This window comes from Pinus tabuliformis, chromosome 1_2 (assembly GCF_031772625.1).
Source record: "Pinus tabuliformis cultivar Carrire ecotype Pingquan chromosome 1_2, CPIR1, whole genome shotgun sequence".
NCBI classification, from domain to species: domain Eukaryota; kingdom Viridiplantae; phylum Streptophyta; class Pinopsida; order Pinales; family Pinaceae; genus Pinus; species Pinus tabuliformis.
In genome coordinates this window covers 1,302,866,603-1,302,873,694 of record NC_142298.1, presented here as the reverse complement: position 1 = coordinate 1,302,873,694, position 7,092 = coordinate 1,302,866,603, and the positions used below count along the sequence as shown (strand labels likewise).

The 7,092-nt window shown below is 41.5% G+C and overlaps 1 pseudogene; it reads right to left on the bottom strand.

The window, feature by feature from the left end:
- Window positions 1-3,858: 3,858 nt before the first annotated feature.
- Window positions 3,859-6,764, bottom strand: LOC149210999 (leucine-rich repeat extensin-like protein 4 pseudogene; annotated as a pseudogene).
- Window positions 6,765-7,092: the final 328 nt, after the last annotated feature.

Here is a 7,092-nt window from a genome sequence, read left to right as displayed (position 1 = left end):
TCTTCATCAACACAACAGGAACAGGTGCAACATCTGCACAAAGGGAAAGAAAATATGCTAGAGGAAAGTTTTGATGATGAGGAGGAAGAGAGAGACTTTGATTTGACAGAGCATGATGAGCTGGAGCAACATTATACTCACCATGGCATGGAAACAATTGACTTAGAGGCTCAGGATGAAGAAACAATAAAGGATATAAAGGAAAAGGAGGCTCAAGTCCAAGCATTGATGGACAATTTGGAGAGAACCAAGTATGTCATCACATATCTGGAACAAGAGAACAAGCAGCTGAGTGACAAGCAGGTCCTCATGGAGCTGGAACTTCTCAAGATAAAACGACAAGGTGACAAGGGTGAATCAGCTATGCAAAAGGAAGAGGCACCAGTCACTTTGACTCCTATTAAGAAGGAAATTGAGGATGATAGAGAGATTTGGATTGAAAGAGTCAATTTTCACTTAGAGAAGTTGTTGCAGAAGGCCAATAGGGACAACCAGATGATCAGGCACATGGCCTATCACTACAGGTTCCGGAACAAAATTTGCAACATGAGGGTCAAATAGATGAAAGATAGGCTAAGGTAGGCTCTAAAGGGGAAAGAAGAGGAGGATAGGCTTAGGTTGCTTGCTAAAGCTTCCTTGGCTCATCAAGATGCTTGATGATGGTGCTGCTCACCAATTTTGGTCAGGTTTGGAGGAGATTTTGTTTTTTGCAAATTTTGGAAATTGCACACACAGAAAATCTAGCTCAACGCGCAGCGCCACTGGCGTTGCGCTTTTCCTAGGGGCACCCAATGGACAAATGGCTTTCATTTTTAGATTTAGAGCAATGAGTACATGCACCCTATGGATTTTATAAGTTTTTGGGGTAGAACTAGTCCACCAAAAAGTCAAAAAACACCCTAAAAATGACCTTTCTGCCACTTTTTGGACACACAGAAGAAGTCTTGGGAGAATCAACCTTTTGAGGGGTCAAATGAGCTTCAAATGAATAAATTCCAGGTGTTTTGGAAAGTAGACTTGAAGATCTTTCCAATGAGCTATCATGAGCTCAATTTGGATGCCAGGAAGGCCTCCAAAAAGGACCTGAAAGTGGCGCTGCGCGTAGGAAAATTTTGCACAGGATGGCCAGTTTTCTATGTTTTGACTGTGTTCATGAATTTTCTCTCATGGAGGATGTTTTACTGATGTAAATGATTACTTGGCTTGTAAATATGATGGATAATTATTAGTAGAGGGTAGATTCATTAGATTAAAAGTCAATTTGGGCACAAATAAATCAATTTTCTCACTTTTAGAGGCAAGTTGTTAGGATGCCTATATTCTAGTTTCTTGTTCAGTGTTGGTTAGATTAGCTCCTCATATTAGGGATTCGACCCCTGAGGATGGGAGGAGGTTGAAACAATGCCTATATCTTCTTCTTCTTTATCATTGTAAAGGGTTAGACTCAGCTAGATGCTTATGCTTTAATGGTACATCATTTTGTAGCAGTTTAGCAGGAGATTAATAAAAATTGCAGCTATTTCTTTGGGATCCATGTGGTATGAAGTTTAGTTCAGTTTCTTCTCGTGTGATCATATGTTAATATGTTTTGTGTACTTCATTAATCATTTCAATGCTTCTAAGTGAATGTTTTCAAGTTGATAGGCAGAATTGATAACATCACTGCTCTGCTTTAGGGAAATATTCACCATTATATGTTTTCTACAGTCTAGAAACGATCCATGGTAATCACATGCTCTTCCTAACTCCTCACCAGTCTTAAAACACCTCAACCATCAAGCCCTAGAGTGTTAAACCTTATACCTACCTTGCCCCATTGAACACCTTGCAATTTTGACCTAATTCCCTAGCCCTAACTGTCCAGCTCCTCCTGATCCAGCAAAACCCCTTCAAAATCAAATCAAACCTTGTGCTACTATACCTAGCCTAATATCCTTTTCCTAATTCAGTCATCTTGGCTGAGATCCTTATGAAGAGAGCCCTCTCCCAACCTAGTAGGGCTAGCTACTTGGCTAAGCATGGTTTGTGGTTACCCTGGTATTGCCTTCCTTCAGCCTGAGGTTCAATCCAGGTGATAAAATATGGTACAGAAGGATGGTGAGCAAGAGAAGCACCGATGATAGGGCGTTTGCATGAGGCAAGAGTGGTAATGGTGCTTCAAAGCTCTACAACACTACAAATGGTAAAAATAAAATGTACAATTGGCAGGTATTTTTTTATTTAAAATTGTTTCGGTGCATTATTATAGCAACATTGGTGTGTACTATTTCTAAGAATCCCACTTTTTTTAATTAAAAATCCTATAGCAATGCCCTTGTTAAGACACACCGGGGCGTTTTAATACATGAATTGCAGCGATGCTTTGTGAGAATATAGCACCACATTTTTAAAATAAAAAAACCAAGGCATTTTAATACATGAACAACACTGATGCTTTGTGGGAATATAGCACCACATTTTTTTTTAAATAAAAAACCCTAAAGCGGTGCTCTCATTAAGACGCACTGAGACATTTTAATACATGAACCACACCAGTGCTTCATGAGAATATAGCACCACATTTTTTTAAAACTAAAAACCCCCTAGCAGTGCTCTTCATGAACAACACTGATGCTTCGTGGGAATATAGCACCGTATTTTTTTTAAATTAAAAATCCTATAGTAGTGTTCATTTTAAGTACGCACCAAGGAATTTTAATACAAGAACATTGATGCTTTGAGTGGATATAACACCGATATGGTAAAAATCATTTTAGCATTGACATTTTTTAAATTTAACCTTTTTCTAGTGCTATCGAGTAGTGTGAGCAACAATGCATTATATATAGGTGGTGCACCATTAATTTAAATAATGCTTCCATAGTGCGTTATATTGTGTATGCATTGGGGCGTTAGCATATTGGTTTAGCACTGGGTCGTCGTCATAGTATAGCACCAGACTAGGCAAAATGAAATTTACAACAGACATTTTTGTAAATTTAACCCTTTTATGGTACTATTGAGTAGCATATGCACTGGTGTAATTTTTTATTTAGTACACTGTTTTTTTTTTATAAATTTGCCATGGTGCACCATGTACTGAAGCGTTTATATATTATAGACGCGTCGTTAAAAAAACATCCGCTAAAACATTTGCCTGCCCAATTCCACTAGTGACCACTGGTATAAATAGATTTTTGGGTTATTTTTATAGGGTTTTCGCAAAATCCTCCGCTAGAGAATCATTTCCTTGTAGTGAAATTACTTTATTTTTCTCTATATAAAATACATATAAAATTATGTTATTTTATATGGACATTGAAATATTGAAATATAAGTTAAGTGGCATCTTTTTCATATTGAGTTATTGTAGACCGCCTCTCAACTCAAATTAGTAGTTAAAAACCCAAATAAAATAATTTTAATTATAAGTTTAAAAACCCAAAATAAATATTTTTTTTAACAAATATTATATACCTAATTATATTTTATGCAGATATAAATATTCATATATTATGTCAAAATTTGTAAACCATCCATCAAAATGCTCAAAATAACATGAAATATAAAAAACTAATAACAAATAAAAATTAATAATCCATATAGCAAATCCTAACCGTCCGTTTAATCAAAGATTATACCCCATTCCTCGTAGCAAAGAATAAATAGGTCTCTCAGTGATTTAATGCTAAAAATGACTCACTTCATATAATATTATTTCATAGACCTGTCCCCCATTTAAAAAATAAAACTCACTTTCATATAATATTCTTTCATGATCAAATATGGATGCCTTAAAATTGTAATGGATGGAACCAACAATTTTTACAACAATGAATATAACATTAAACATCTAAATTTTGTGATTCACAGAATAGTGGCTTCGACAATTGAAATCTCTTGAGAAAATCATCCTTATTTGTGGAACCAGATGGGAGAACACCTGAAAAATAGTATGTTTATTGAAAGAACGGAATCTAATAACAACCGATCTGCTGACGAGGTAAAAAAAAGAGAGAAACAGCACTTGGGGTGGTGGTGAGGAATACTAACTTGGTGGAATTGGAGATGAGGAAGTTTGTAGAGGCGGGTTAGAGTAGCTATGTGGTGGCAGAGGAGATGAATAAGCTGGTGGTGGGGATACTGCACAAGGTAGAGGAGGTGGGCTTGTGGTTTCAATGCATGCAGGAGGAGGAGGTGCCTGAGGTGGGGGTGGAGGTTCAATGCATGGAGGAGGAGGAGGTGGGGTTGGAGGTTCAATGCATGGAGGTGGAGGAGGAGGTGGGGACTGAGGTGGGGGTGGCGGTTCAATGCATGGAGGTGGAGGAGGAGGTGGGGACTGAGGTGGGGGTGGCGGTTCAATGCATGGAGGGGAATGGTAATATGGAGGCGGTGGTGGGGATTGTAATGGGGGTGGAGGTGAATGGTGGTAAACCGGAGGTGGTGATGGGAATGAGGGTGGAGGCGGGGATAGGGATGGGGGTGGTGCAGGTGGGGATAGGGATGGGGGTGGTGGAGGTGGTGATAGGGATGGGGGTGGTGGAGGAGGTGATGGCATTGGTGGTGGGGGAGATGGTGGAGGTGGTGATTGCATTGAAGGTGGGGGAGATGGCGGAGGAGGTGATGGCATTGGTGGTGGGGGAGATGGTGGAGGTGGTGATTGCATTGGAGGTGGGGGAGATGGCGGAGGAGGAGATGGGGGTGGTCGGCGAACACAGTAAACGGTTGGAGATGGTGGGCGAACACAGTAAACGGGTGATGGTGGAGGTGGGGAAGGAGGAGGTGGTGGGCGAACACAGTAAACAGGTGATGATGGAGGTGGGGAAGGAGGAGGTGGTGGTGGTGGAGAGGGATATGTTGGAGAAGGAGATGGCGGGGGTGGTGGTGGTGGAGATGGCGGAGGTGGAGATGGAGGTGGAGGTGAAGGGGATGGTGGTGGTGGTAAAAGAGGTGGAGGTGAAGGGGATGGTGGTGGTGGTAAAGGAGGTGGAGGTGGGGGTGAGGGCCGTGGTGGTGAAGGAGGTGGAGGTGGTGGTGGTGGTGGGGACGGGAAAATCCTCGCAGGATCACAGGAGGATGCAGAGCAATCTACGCCAGGCTGAGAAAGGAAAGTAGAACATTGCTGGCGTGATCTCTGAGCAGACCTGCCAGGGATACAATTCCTCTTGTCATCGAAGGTAGCTCCTCTTCTAGGAAGAGCCAGGCAATTGGATGCTTCTCCAGTAAAGAAATTATAGGAGTATGTAAAATTTGCCAAATTGGGCAGCCCACAGATGCTCTGGGGAACATTGCCACTTAACATATTGTGGGCAACATCCAATTGTTCCAATCTGACCATCTGCCCAATGCTGTCTGGCAGAGGCCCAACTAGCTTATTGAAGCTCACATCAAAGACAGTCAGGTTTTTCAGGAGCGTGATGTCAGATGGCAGGCAGCCTGATAGATTACTATTCATGAGTATGATCTCATCCAGAGTGGCAGCCATGTTTCCCAGACTAGGGGGAAGGCATCCTCCGAGATTATTGTTGGCGAAAACAATAACAGAAACAGGAGAATTTCCAATATTAGAAGGGATTTCAAGATGAAACCTGTTATTGTTGACAAAGATGGCATCAAGATCTTTGTCAAACAGCTTCGTGGGCAGCTTTCCCTCGAACTCATTGAACCTGATGTCCAGGTACTTCAGTGAAGGCAGATGGAGAGCTACCTTTGGGAATGGCCCAGCAAACCTGTTATTACTGATATCAAGCTCATACAGCTGGGTCATATTCTTGAAACTGTGAGGCAAAATACCACAGAACCTGTTAGTATTGATATGGAACAATGCCAGATCTGTGAGCAGGCCAAGCTCCGTAGGCAGATACCCTGCAATGTCTGCATGGTTCAGATCAATGCCCGCTACAACCACAATGGATTTGTTGTACGGTAGAGGAGAACAAAACACACCAGTGTAGTTACAGACATTAGGACCGACCCAGTCCCCAGTTATGTTCAATGGATCTGAGAGTATAGCCTGTTTCCAGGCCTGGAGAGCAATGTAGGCATCTTTAAGCTTCGGATTCGGAAACTTGAACCTTGGATCTACAGCCACTCTTTCTCCTCTGTCCCCAAACTCATCCTTGTAATACAGCAGCTGCCTGTGGGCAATGTAGTTTACTTCTTCATCGGATAGCCTGTTCTTAAACCCTGATTGGGCTGCTGCAAGTCCAACAAGGAAGCCCAAAAAAAGCAAAACAACAAAACCTGGTTGCTGCATTGCATGAATTTCTTTGATTCACGGTCTTCCTCTCATGTTAACCCACAATCACTCATTTGGGTCACAGGAATATGAGGCCTTGAAGCTCAGGGCTCGCTCTGAAGGGCTAATCAAGGAAATAGTGAATATGAGGCCTTGAACCTCTCAGGGCTCCCTCTAAAGGACTAATCAAAGAAATAATGAAAACCCAATTGAGAATTATTGGCTTGGAGTTCCAAAAACCAGTTTTTCTCAATGATATCAGTGAATACCAATGCAAATCTGAATGCTGGTGCATCCTCATCCTCATATTAATACTAACAGAATGAATGAGCTATGAATTTCTACAACCCGCGTTTCCATCGCTATCGCTTCAGTTTTTCCAACCCATTCCGTGGACGATTCAAATTCCCGATCGCATATTTAGTTTTCCCTTCACGTTCTGTGGCATATTCGAGGCCAGCTAAAACCCATCTAAAACCCCACTTTATTCCATGAAAACCAGCGAGTCAGCAAGCCCCGTGAAAGCCCAACGCGCCACCGAAACTCCACCCCAACGAGATCTCGCTAATCCCAAGAAAAGGCCACCATACAATACCTGTAGCCACGCCCTTTGTATTTCTAATGGCGGGCAATCAGTTTTGAAATTTGTGTAATGTTGTGTCTGGTTGTCAAAAGCCAATTTTATTATTTCATTGACTGTAATTTTATTTAACAAAATGGCGTGACTAAAAGAATCAAAACACGTAATAACCGCTCCAGTCTCGGAAAGGAAAGAACAATTTCCTATTATATTTGCATTAAAATTTTATTGAAATTCACGCGTTTGAAAAGAAAGAACAATTCACTATTATTTGCATCTGAATTTTATTGGAAAT